The sequence below is a fragment of the Pteropus vampyrus genome, unplaced genomic scaffold (genome assembly GCF_000151845.1).
Source record: "Pteropus vampyrus isolate Shadow unplaced genomic scaffold, Pvam_2.0 Scaffold75, whole genome shotgun sequence".
Classification (NCBI taxonomy): Eukaryota; Metazoa; Chordata; class Mammalia; order Chiroptera; family Pteropodidae; genus Pteropus; species Pteropus vampyrus.
In genome coordinates, this window is record NW_011888856.1 from 2298206 (window position 1) to 2309543 (window position 11338).

Genomic DNA, 11338 nt, shown 5'->3' on the forward strand with positions numbered 1-11338 from the left:
CCTGGCTTTACTGTTACTGTGTCCCATTAGGAAAATGACACATTTTGTAGGCTTCAAACTTCTCATCTCTAAAATGCATGTAATACTAATATCTCCTGATAAGACTTTTGTAACTGTCATGTGAGGTTAGCAAAGCACTTAGGACAAAGTCTGCGATATAGTAAATCCTCAACAAATATCTGTAATTTTAAAAAAAATGCTGTCTATTCATTTGCTAATATAGTGATAGGGAATAACACAAAACAAACATAAACCTTTTTCAGCTTATCATCCTTGATCTGCATGATTTTGTAGAGATTTAAAAAAATATCAATCAAAGGTCTACGCTGATTCTATAAAACTAATTTTCAGCAGTGACTTTGACAGAGACACGGAGAAGGTTCATATTCTGATCCCTGGAGGATTAGACCTACGTGGAGAGTGTTCACTCTTGGTTTTCCCAGTGTTCTATAATGAGCCCGGCTTGTGAGAATAGCCTTGCATGGTTACCCTGGAAACAGCGGAGGATGCTGTCAAGTTCCCTGAACTTGAAGTCACCTTATCCCTGGAGCCACTGGCCTGCCTGAGGAGGTCACACCGGAGCTCCCAGGTTCCACAATAGTTTCTTTCTCTTTCTTCTCTTGGTCACCGATCCTCAGAGTGCTGGAAGGCATCGCGATAGGTCCAGTGACACACAGTATGTTTGCTACTGACTTCCTTACTCCATCCTTTTAAGTTTCCCTTGAGGATTTCTCTGCAACCTTCTGCAGGAATCCTGAATGTGAGAGGGGAGAAAAGGAGAGGACTTTGCTGACTACGCTGTTTCTCGTTTGTATTTTTTTGAAGTATTTACCCAGAAAACGTGACGTTTAGAGCTGTTCCCGCCTGATGCCAAATTTCTGGGTTGGAACAAGAAAAAGACCCTGACAGTCCCCATGGGTTTTTGAATGTTCCTAAAAATTAGATACTCCCATGAGTATTAAATAGTTCTATTTTTTTTTTATGCCAATATGGGCAACCATATGGCCTTGGTCTTAGATTAAGCCTGAAATATTTCTCGGAGGACAGTGGGCAGTCACGGAAGAGATGGGACCATGATTTCCAAATGGATTGACGTGTTAGTCAGGCTTCTGCAGAGAAATGGAGCCAATAGGATGGATAAAGAGATTCATTATGAAGAATTGGCTCATGTGGTTAGGAAGGCTGACAAGTCCTAACATCTGCAGGGTGAGTTGGCAAGGTAGAAACTCAGGAGAGCCTACGGTGTACTTGCAGGCTGAAGACCAGCAGACTTGCAAGACACAGAAAAGGTGAATGTTTTGGTTCAAGTCCAAAGGCAGGGGATGACCGGCGTCCCTGATGGAAGGCAGTCAGGAAGAATTTTCTCTTACTCACGGGAAGGTCAGCCTTTCATTCTATTCAGCCCTTCAACTGATAGGATAGGGCCACTCACATTGGGAAGGAAAGTCTGCTTTACTCGGTCTATCGATTTAGCTGTTAATTTCATCCAAAAACATCCTCATAAAAATACCCAGAATGACGTTTGACCGAATATATGGGTACCCTGTGGCCCAGACAAGATGACACATAAAATTGAGCATCACAATGTGGACTTTCACTTTGATTCCGTTCCCCAAGTCATTCAACAGCTGTTCTATTAATCTGTTATCCCCTCTCAGAATTCTTGACTGGCAGATACATAAAATGGTAAAGAGGCTTCAGCTCAATCAGCAGTGACCGAATTTCCACTGTACGTGGGTATACTGATTAGGCTCTGTGGGGGACAAAGATGGAGTAGTTGTGATTTCTCCCTCAAGATTAAAACTTTCTCCATACCAGATGTCGACCTAGTTTTAGAAATTCATTTTCTTTAATCTAATTGATCCAGAGCGTGTCAGCACTTAGAAGCTTTCTTTCAAAATTTGACTCTCTCGAGTTTAACCAATACCAATGGCTTATTTCCTCTCCATTCACTCAAGTTTTTTTTTCCTCCTCATACTTGCAAAATGAAGGGGCTGCTTTTTATCCTTCTGGTTCTTAATGTTAAGTAAAATCTTGTTGACAGTCACTATACAGTGCGAGGGCAAATGACATCCAAGGAAAACCCTCCACTGCACCAGAAGCCTTGCAAAGAAAATCGGGCTTCTGTTGGGATTTTGAAACAGCGACCTGATTTCAAACCACGTAGCAAGGTTTCCACTGGCTCTTCTGCTCACTGGACTTTGCTGGCTGTGTATCCACCCATTGGCTCTGCTCCGTAGTTTGCATTTGTATCATCTTTGGTCTTTTCATGGGTTTATAAGCACCAAGGTCTTATTACCTGAAACTGCCAATCCCAGGCCAGCGTGTTCCAACAACTTCCTGCAGTTCGCTCCTTCCTGTTCTCTTTTCCCCACGCCCTCAGTGTCTGTATTTGGGGGTGAGGGCGTGGGGTGGCAGGGAGAGAAGGAAAGTGGATGCACAGGTTACCATTCGCTTCCTGTTTGGTGTGATTAGTGTAGCATCGAGGGAAAGCGCCAGATTGCAAAGCCCCTGGAGGGTTGAGAAAAGGATGCAGTGCAGAGAACAACAGCTGGCCTGCTGGCCTGGGGATCGCAGAAGTAGTACGTTTGTCACTCTCCTCATCACTGTTATATGTGCTTTCAGACTTTATATACTGTGTGTTCCTGTGAAATTTGGAAGAATCTGTACAAATGGATTTAGGGTGGAAAGGTTTAGGTTGTCGTACGGAGCCCTTGGAAATGCTGCATCTGGGAAGGGGGTTCCTCATGAATCAAAGATGCTGGCTTCGAGCTCTAAAGCTGTTCTTTCTCGTCCAGATCAGATTTTTTTTTTTTTTAATTTAAACATTTATAATTTGAAGTGAGAAAGCAATACACCCAGATTGAATAATCCAATAAGAGTGTGAAGATGTAGGAGTAGAATAACTAATGTTAATCTTAGGGTGGCGAGGTGATCGTAAAACTCTGGGTTAAGGTGTAGGAGAGACCTACATGCACTCAGGAACCTCCGTGGAAAGATAGATTGCTTTTGCCCTTAAAATGTTTCCAAGGGAAAAAGTCCTCTGGTTCAGTGGTTTTCTTTTAAGGCTAATGGCCGAAGCCGCTTTGAGAGCAAGGCGCGGAGAGAAAATGCTGGTATTTCCATAAGAAAGATTGATGCTTAGATTAGTGTTCAGTGACATGGTCCTGTTAACAACTCCTTGGAAAAATTATTGAGGAGAGACAGCTTTTTATTATTTTTATTAAGCTTTTATGGAATCTCCTGCTGTTTCATAGAACTTCAAATGGGAAATCAGAGACTCAGTAGCATAATCTTTCAGTTCTCGGTTATTAGCAGAGGTTTTGTCCTGGTGAGCTGTGCCGAAGGTTTTAATTATCCATGTCCCTGCACTGACTCTTTGTGTTCAGATTTAATTCGTCCCCCAGTTACCTTTTCATGAATATGGTTTGTCTGCACAATCAATCAGATGGATTTCGCTGTTGATCCAATTGGGTTGCAAAGACTGTGTCGATTGGCCGAAGCCTGCATGTTACAATCATCTAGAAGCAGTTGGGTGGTCCGCTGAAAATAAATCTCATTTGGGGATAACAAAGGGAGGTAAATCTGAATTCAAGACTTTGGTTTGGATCTCAGATGGCATTGGATAATGATAAATATTTCCTTGGCAATCTGTGTGAAGCTCACAGGCTCAGACCCCTTTCAGCCTTCTGAAGAGAAAACAATTTAAGGCAAAATTATGGTCTGTGGGGATTGCAGTCACTTCTGAAATGAGCCTACAAGAAAAATATCCTGTATTATCTAAATGGTTGCTAAAGAATGGCAATGACTATTTTTAAATAGAGTTTATAAAAATTTTGTGTAAATTTTACATTTAAACACTTGGAGAAGTTTACAAGATTTATTAAATTCTTCCTTTTAGCAAGTTCAAATTCAAACTCGGTATGCTTCAAAAATGTATGACACACATATCCTGAATGGTGCGGGAGAATTAGGAAACATAAACAATGAAGAAGTAAAAATAACTTCACCAAGATGACTTTTTTTTTTTTTTAATTTTCAGGCGTACGTGTATGTGTGTACGCTTACACACTGATCTTACAACGTCCAGATCTTATTGTGATAGTGTTGTAAGCTGGTTTTTCCATCTAACAGTATATTATTCACATCTTTACATGTCAGTATTCTTCTCTACTATTGTTGTAAATGCCTGTATAGCATTTTATTTATTTTTCTTTTCATTTATTAAATACCTATATAGAGTGTAGGATGTGCCAGACAAAGCACTAGTAACTTTACAAATATTAATTCATTTCACATAAATATAGATGTAACAGTTCATTTTTACCATTCTACCAATGTTGGGTATTTAAGGTATTTTTATGATTTTAAGTATCGTTGCAATGAACATACCTCAAAATCTGTGCTTATCTTCATTTCCTTAGGATAAGTTTTCAGAAGTGGAATTTCTAGGTCAAATGGCATGAAAATTTGAAGGCTTTTGAAATTAGATAGATATTAAACTGCCACTAGAAAGGCTAAGCCAATTTTATATTTTAACTAGCGACATGTGAGCAAGCATCCTTGCTGACAGAATATTTTCACTAAAACAAACAATAAAAATCTAGAAAACGCAAAAGCAAAGAAAAATACATTTCTAAAACTATAGACAACATTTTTCTCATTTTTAATGGCATTCATCTTTTTCTTATTGATTTTTGAGAGTGTTTTTGATATGAAAGATATTAACCTTGTGTAATATGTTGTGGTTTTTCCCCTGAGTCATTTGTTAGGAAACTCTGATTCTTAGTTACTATCATATGTGAGTGTTACTTTTTTTGGTAGTCAATATATTTTTTGTGTGTGCGGTTTATGAGTTTTCTCTTTGCATTTATGCTTATTTGGGTTTTACTTGCCCCTAAAAGATATAAAAATATACATAAATTTTGTTCAAGTACTTTTATGGTTTCACTTATTTTATTTTGACTCTCTAATTCATCTGGAATTTATTTTGGTTAGCATGCATTTTTTGTGAAACCATCTACAACGCTCTCAGTACATAGGAGCAAATGTTGTCCATACGGGTTTGAAGCAAGTCTGTATAATGAAATATCAAACCTTGGGCTTCATAACAACAAATTTTAAAAATGAGCATTTATTAACTTCCTACCATGTGTCAGGTGGTATGCTAAAGGCTTTGCATGTGTTATTTCATGGGGTCCCAGCAAGAAGCTCAGCTTAAAGTGTTCTTTGTTATCGAGATGGCATCATGATAACTGGGCGTCTTCCCAAATGGCCCGGGGCACTGCTCGGTGAGGGGCATAATCACCCAGCCACACGCCCGTGTTCACCTGCGGGTTCTTCTTCTCATCCACGTCACCATGGCCGCTGGGACGTCATCTGGGCAATGTCACCGTCTCTCCTTTTCCTGCTAGATTCCCTTTCTAAAGGTTTATAAGTGCAGCTGTTCCTGGGAACGAGCGTTGGTGTATGCTCTCTTACTGAAGGCATTTATTGACACAATTGGCATTTTTATTGCCTTTCTGTTTCTAATCTAGGGGAGATGATCCCTGCATAATAAGCCTGGGTTTCCATTTTTAGGCAGCTGTCTTCATGTGGCCATGTGTTTCTTCCCTTTCCTCTTACAAACTCCACCACAGGCAGCCACATCTGCACATGTTTTTCCAGGATCTCTGGAAGTTCACCTCCGTCCCCATGGGCCCCAGACCCCAGGGATTTACCTCCCGGTCTGAGCTGCCACACGTTCAGCCCACCGAGGGCCTGCACTACTGACTGCTCCTGTGTCCAGCAGTTGCTATTTATGGATTCTTATCACCCCTTGGTACTCATGCTTTTTAAACCAGATTCGACACATAAATTGTTAATTTCTGAAGTCTTGCTTGTATTAGCAGTGAGGCTTTTCTTTGTCTTTTCTTTATTGACCATTAAAAACCTCAACTCATGAATTCATTCAAAAGTATTTTCCAAGTGCCTCGTGCGGGGCTTGGGAGAACACACATGCAGATAAAAAAGGTAGGGTCTCTGTCCTCCCTGAGTTTATAATCTAGTGAGGAGAAAAACGTCGTCATCCAAGACGTGAATGTTATGACAATCTGGGATAAGTGCAAAATGTGATCAAGAAAAGTGAGAGGAATTGTAAGGGGCTAAAATGTGAACCCGATGTGTCTTAGGTCCTAGGGAAGGGGCTCTGAGGAAGGGAGACTGAGGTGCCATCTGAAGAGGCCTGGGCCTGAATCAGGTGAGGGCAGTGCAGAAGAACTCTGAGCAAAGGCCCTGAGGCAGAAAGGAGCAAAACGTATTTCAGGACCTGAAAGGAGACAAGAAGGCAGAGCCTGGGTCGATGAGATGAGGCCAGAGAGGTGTGTCCAGGCCAGGTGACAGCCATGATTTTCACTAAAAAAAATGAATAGGGAGTGAAGAAAGTGTGATATGTGACAAAGATTGCCATTCACTATGTGTGTGTGTGTTTTAAATTATCCAGTTATAAATTACCACTAATCAAATAATTTTTAATTTTGAACCAATCAATGGTTCCATCACTCAGAATTATATTAAGTGGCTACTATGAAAATGGCTTTGAACTAGGTGCTTCAAGGGTTATAAAGATGACAAAAATATAAGTCCTGCCCTCCAGATGCTTGCATTCTAGCAGGGGACAATAAATGCTGCAGGAATAACTTTAATACAAATAAGAACAGTACAGAAAAACAAGTACGAGTGTTTAGAAATAGGATGATTGTCTTAGGAGAAAGGTGACTGATTTCTTGAGAAAATGGCTGTGGCATTAGCTTTTCTTTTTTCTTTTTTTCTTTTAAAGTTTTATTGAGACATAATTCATACGCACACAATTCACCCATTTTAAATGTACAATTTAATAGTTTTTATTACAGTCACAGATAGGTGTGACCATCACCACAGTCAATTCTAGGACATTTTTATTACCTCAAAAAGAAGTGCTTTGCTCTCACTCCTGGTATTACCCGACCCCACCCCTAGCCCTAGCCCACCACTAATGCTCTCTCTGTCTCTAGAGACGTCCTGGTTCTGGCATTTGTATGAATGGAATCATATATTATATGGTCTTTGGGGACTGACTTCTTACACGTCATATAATAGTTTTAAGGGTCATCCACATTGCAGCGTGTATGAGTATTTTAGTCCTTTTAATGGTCAAATAATATTCTATTGTATGGCTATACCACATTTGTTTACCAATTCATTAGTTGGTGGACATTTGTGTTGTTTACATCTTTGGGCTATTGTGAGTAATGCTGCTATGAACAGTCATGTACTTGTATTTATTTGAATAAATTTCGATTCTTTAGAGTGAAACTGCAGGATTATACAGTCGCTGTATGTTTAATCATTAGAGGAGGAGCCAGACTGTTTTCCAAAGTGGCCTCTGTTTTTCATCCCCACCAGCAGTGTATTTAGGTTCTGATTTCTCTCTCTCCTTATCAACACTTGTCATTATCTCACTTTTTGATGATAGCCAATCTAGTGGGTGTGAAGTAGATCTCATTGTGGTTTGGTCCGCATTTCCTTGATGATCACTGATGGCCAACATCTTTTAATGTCATGGCATTAGTTCTTACATTAAAAAATATAATGGATAACTCATATCTTTTTGCACTGATGAAAGAATGAAGATTAAAATGTGGTAGAATATAAACTCCATGGAGATAGGGACCCTCCTGTCTTATTCATATCTGCAATCCCATTACCTCATAGTAGGCAATAGTATGTAGCAAAATATTGGATGAATAAATGGGTGGGAAGGTGGGTGAACGGAAGGATGGATGGATGGATGTATGGATGGATGGATGGATGGATGGATAGATGGATAGATTGGAAGATGAATGAGTAGATGTATATATGAATGGATGGATGCCTTCTTTTTGACAAAGTTGGAGTAAAAATTTCTAAGATGTAATGTAGTTTTTTTCATCTTCCTTTTCCCTCGCCTTATTCAGTTTGACTCATTCTTATATTTACACAGAAAGGAAACTTGTCAGGTTTTAGATCTCTGTAGCTCATTTTTTTTTTTTTTTGTCTCTGAATTGTTCACCTTTCAGAACTGTGGAAAATAAGAAAGACTTCAAAGAAACCTTTAGAAGTCCAGCTTTTTAATTAAATGTTTTATTTTTTTTTAGTTTTCCAAAAACTGTCTCCATCTTCTTTGAACTGTTTTTCTATTTTCATGATTCTTAACAAAATCAAGCAACAATAAACGACAACAAAAACAATAGCAAAAAGATTATTCTGGTCCAGCAATCATGCATTAATAAACTTCCAAAAGCAAATTGAGATCCTCAAGTCATTATTTTTCCTTAATAGGCATTATTATTGGGTACATAGACAATAACACTTGCTAAAGTGGTAAGGGCAGAATCTTAAAATAAATGCAAATCCATACCTTCCCACGCAACATCTCATCTACCCTTAAGGTTTTAGAAATGATTTATACAGCAAAATATCAGAGCTTCCAGTCAAATGGCCTTTCATCAGCTGGAGGTTACCTCGGAATCTTAGGTATTTCTGAATTTAAAACTGTGCTCTTTTCGTGCGTCACAACCATCGTTGGAACACTGCCAGAGACTAAAGTACTAAGCTGGGATTCTCAAAGGTCCTTTGAGTCAGAGGCACTGAACTCAGCTCCTCAGAAGACTCTATCAAGAGGCTGTATCATGTCTCAGGTCTCGTTGGGGCCAAAAAGTCCTAAGTAATAGGAATCCAGCAAGTAAACTGTTAAGGTGGCAATGCCTCTTGAGATTCAGTTTCTCTAAAGAAAACCAATAAAGTGATTATCTCATGACTCCCAGGACCTTTATCATAACAAGAAGAATGGTTTTCTAAAGTGTTGCTTTTTTTGCCCTGTTTACTATTATCTTTTGTTTTTCATTTTGTCAGTTGTTATTTAATACCTTGAAAGCTATAGGTCTCTGAAAAGTCTGCATAGCCCAAGCCAAAGTTGCTTCAAAAATTATTTTTCACCCAAAAACAGAAGGTTGAGATAGAAGACCTTCTGCCAATTTGGCATCAGAAAGGCTGCTTTTAGGCCAGTTAAAAGGACATTCTGCTAATATAATAAATACAGGCCATCTTAAGGGGATGAAAAAGCATTTTCCAGAACTTTTATTCATCGTGTTAAAGATTTAAGCATAAACCTCTGAAAATTCCTGAGAACTAAATTTCTACCTTTAATGCATTTCTTTGCTATGGTTTTTCCACTTTCTCTTTTAAGAAGCCTTGAATTTATTTACCCCATTTTATTAAAATGAAACTAAGTAAAACTTAAGAGTCACAAAAGGTAATTTAAAAGAAATTATTCCACTATCTCTGCACAATACTATTTATGTTGAGGTCTTCTCTCTTTCTCGCCTTACCTACTCAAAGGGAAGAAGCATTTCCAGAGTCCCTGGGTGGGAGGGTGGCCGGTCAGTCTGAGATTTATTGCCATGAGCCAGGAGCATTTCCTTGAGTAAATGGGAGGATACAATGCCTGGCATATATTTGGTATTCAATGAAAATTTGCTGGATGGATACACAGATGAATGAACAACATGACGACGGTGAGTATAATGGTCAATTTTATGTGTTAATTTGGCTAGGCAATGGTGCCCAGATGTTTGGTCAAACATTCTAGATGTTTCCAAGGGTGTATTTTAGATGAAATTAACATTTAAATCAGCAGACTTTAAGTAAAGCAGATTACCCTCTATAATGTGGTTGGGCCTCGTCTAATTAGCTGAAGGCTTTAATAGAAAAAGGCTGACCTCCTTCAAAGAAGAGGGAATTCTGCCAGCAGACTGCCTTTGTGAACTGCAATATAATTTCTTCCCTGCATCTCCAGCCTACCCTGCAGCTTTTGAACCTACCAGCTTCCACAATTTTGTGAGCCAATTCTTTAAAATAAATTTCTAAAATCTCTCTCAATGCCTTTCTATCTAGCTACCTACCTATCCTATCCTACCCTACCCTATCCTATTCCATCCTATTAGTTCTGTTTCTCTGGAAAACCCTGGCAATTCAGTGAGTTCAGGAGAACTTCTTGGTTGAGTACATACTACACTGGCTAAGGCCACTGAGAGTGAAAAATAGCAAGGGATATGTGACATAGGCTGAGTCGTATGTTCAAATTGCATGTGCCAGGGCATCCACATAGCAGCCACAGCAGAGAAGAGCAATGTTGCTCAAAGGAGCCAAATGAGCTGAACATCTTTCTACCAAACACCAACGTATCTCTCCATGGTTGAAATAGTGGTCCACATGGTCCAGGTGGAAGTTTGGATTCTGCTTTTCCTCCTAATATTAGAATCTCATTCAACATTTTCTCCTTTTGCTATGTAGGCTTCAAAAATAGTTGTAATGGTTCTCAGATATCTTATCATATTCTCTATTGTTGGACACATGTTTCTAGCTCAACATTATGGATAATGCTTCATGGAACATCTTCATATACATGTGCTTTCTAATCTCTTAATTGTTCTGTAAGGTAAACAACCAACAATGGGATTGCTGAATGGGACAGTAAGAACATTTTGTTCTCCTAAAGGAAATAGAAAATAGAAAGTAGAGAAATAAAGAAGAAAACCATTATAAATAGAAAAAGACAGAAGACAAAAATCCAAATAGATCAATCATTGGAAAAATTATAAATTGATTAAAGTGGCCTGTTAAAAATTATAGACTCTCCAACTGGATTTCTAACATAGCAGTTATATATGGTTACATCTGGTTTGCAAGAGCAATGCCTAACAGAATGATGCAGAAAGAAGGGATGGAGAAAATGTATTCTAATACTAATCAATGGAAGCTGTTATAGCAATAATATCAGTTACAATAAAGTTGAAGGTGAAGACGAGATATTAGAAACAATGTGCTGAGGTGTCACATGTCGTTTCTAACCACATCGCCTTCACATCTACATCAGAAACTGTCCAATTTACAAGTAGAATATGGCAACTCCTTAGTCATAAGGAAAGATTCGAAGACACTACTCTCAGCAACAGATAGGTCAAGCTGAAAAGTTGGTAAGAATGTAGAAAATCACAACAATGAGAATTAAAAGTGACTTAATAGACATATATAAAACTTTGCATTCAAGAAATAGAGAGTAGTCACTTATAAGTGGAATGTTGTTGCAAAGTGAGCAAAAGACTCCAAAAAGTCTCAATATTTTCCAAAGATTGATATAACATACAATTAGATTTTAAAAATTCTCAAAAGACAGCAAAAATACATATACAAAGATACTTATTGGGAGTATTTTTAAAAGTAGCTTCAAATTGGAATGACCTTATTGTCCATGATTACGTGAATGGCTTGGAAAAAAAAA

At 38.6% G+C, this 11338-nt stretch overlaps 1 protein-coding gene across 3 annotated transcripts in view; it reads left to right on the forward strand.

The window, feature by feature from the left end:
- Positions 1 to 11338, forward strand: part of BMPER (BMP binding endothelial regulator) — a 250531-nt gene that overhangs the window by 180460 nt on the left and 58733 nt on the right. The gene's annotated exons all lie outside the window — the stretch shown is intronic.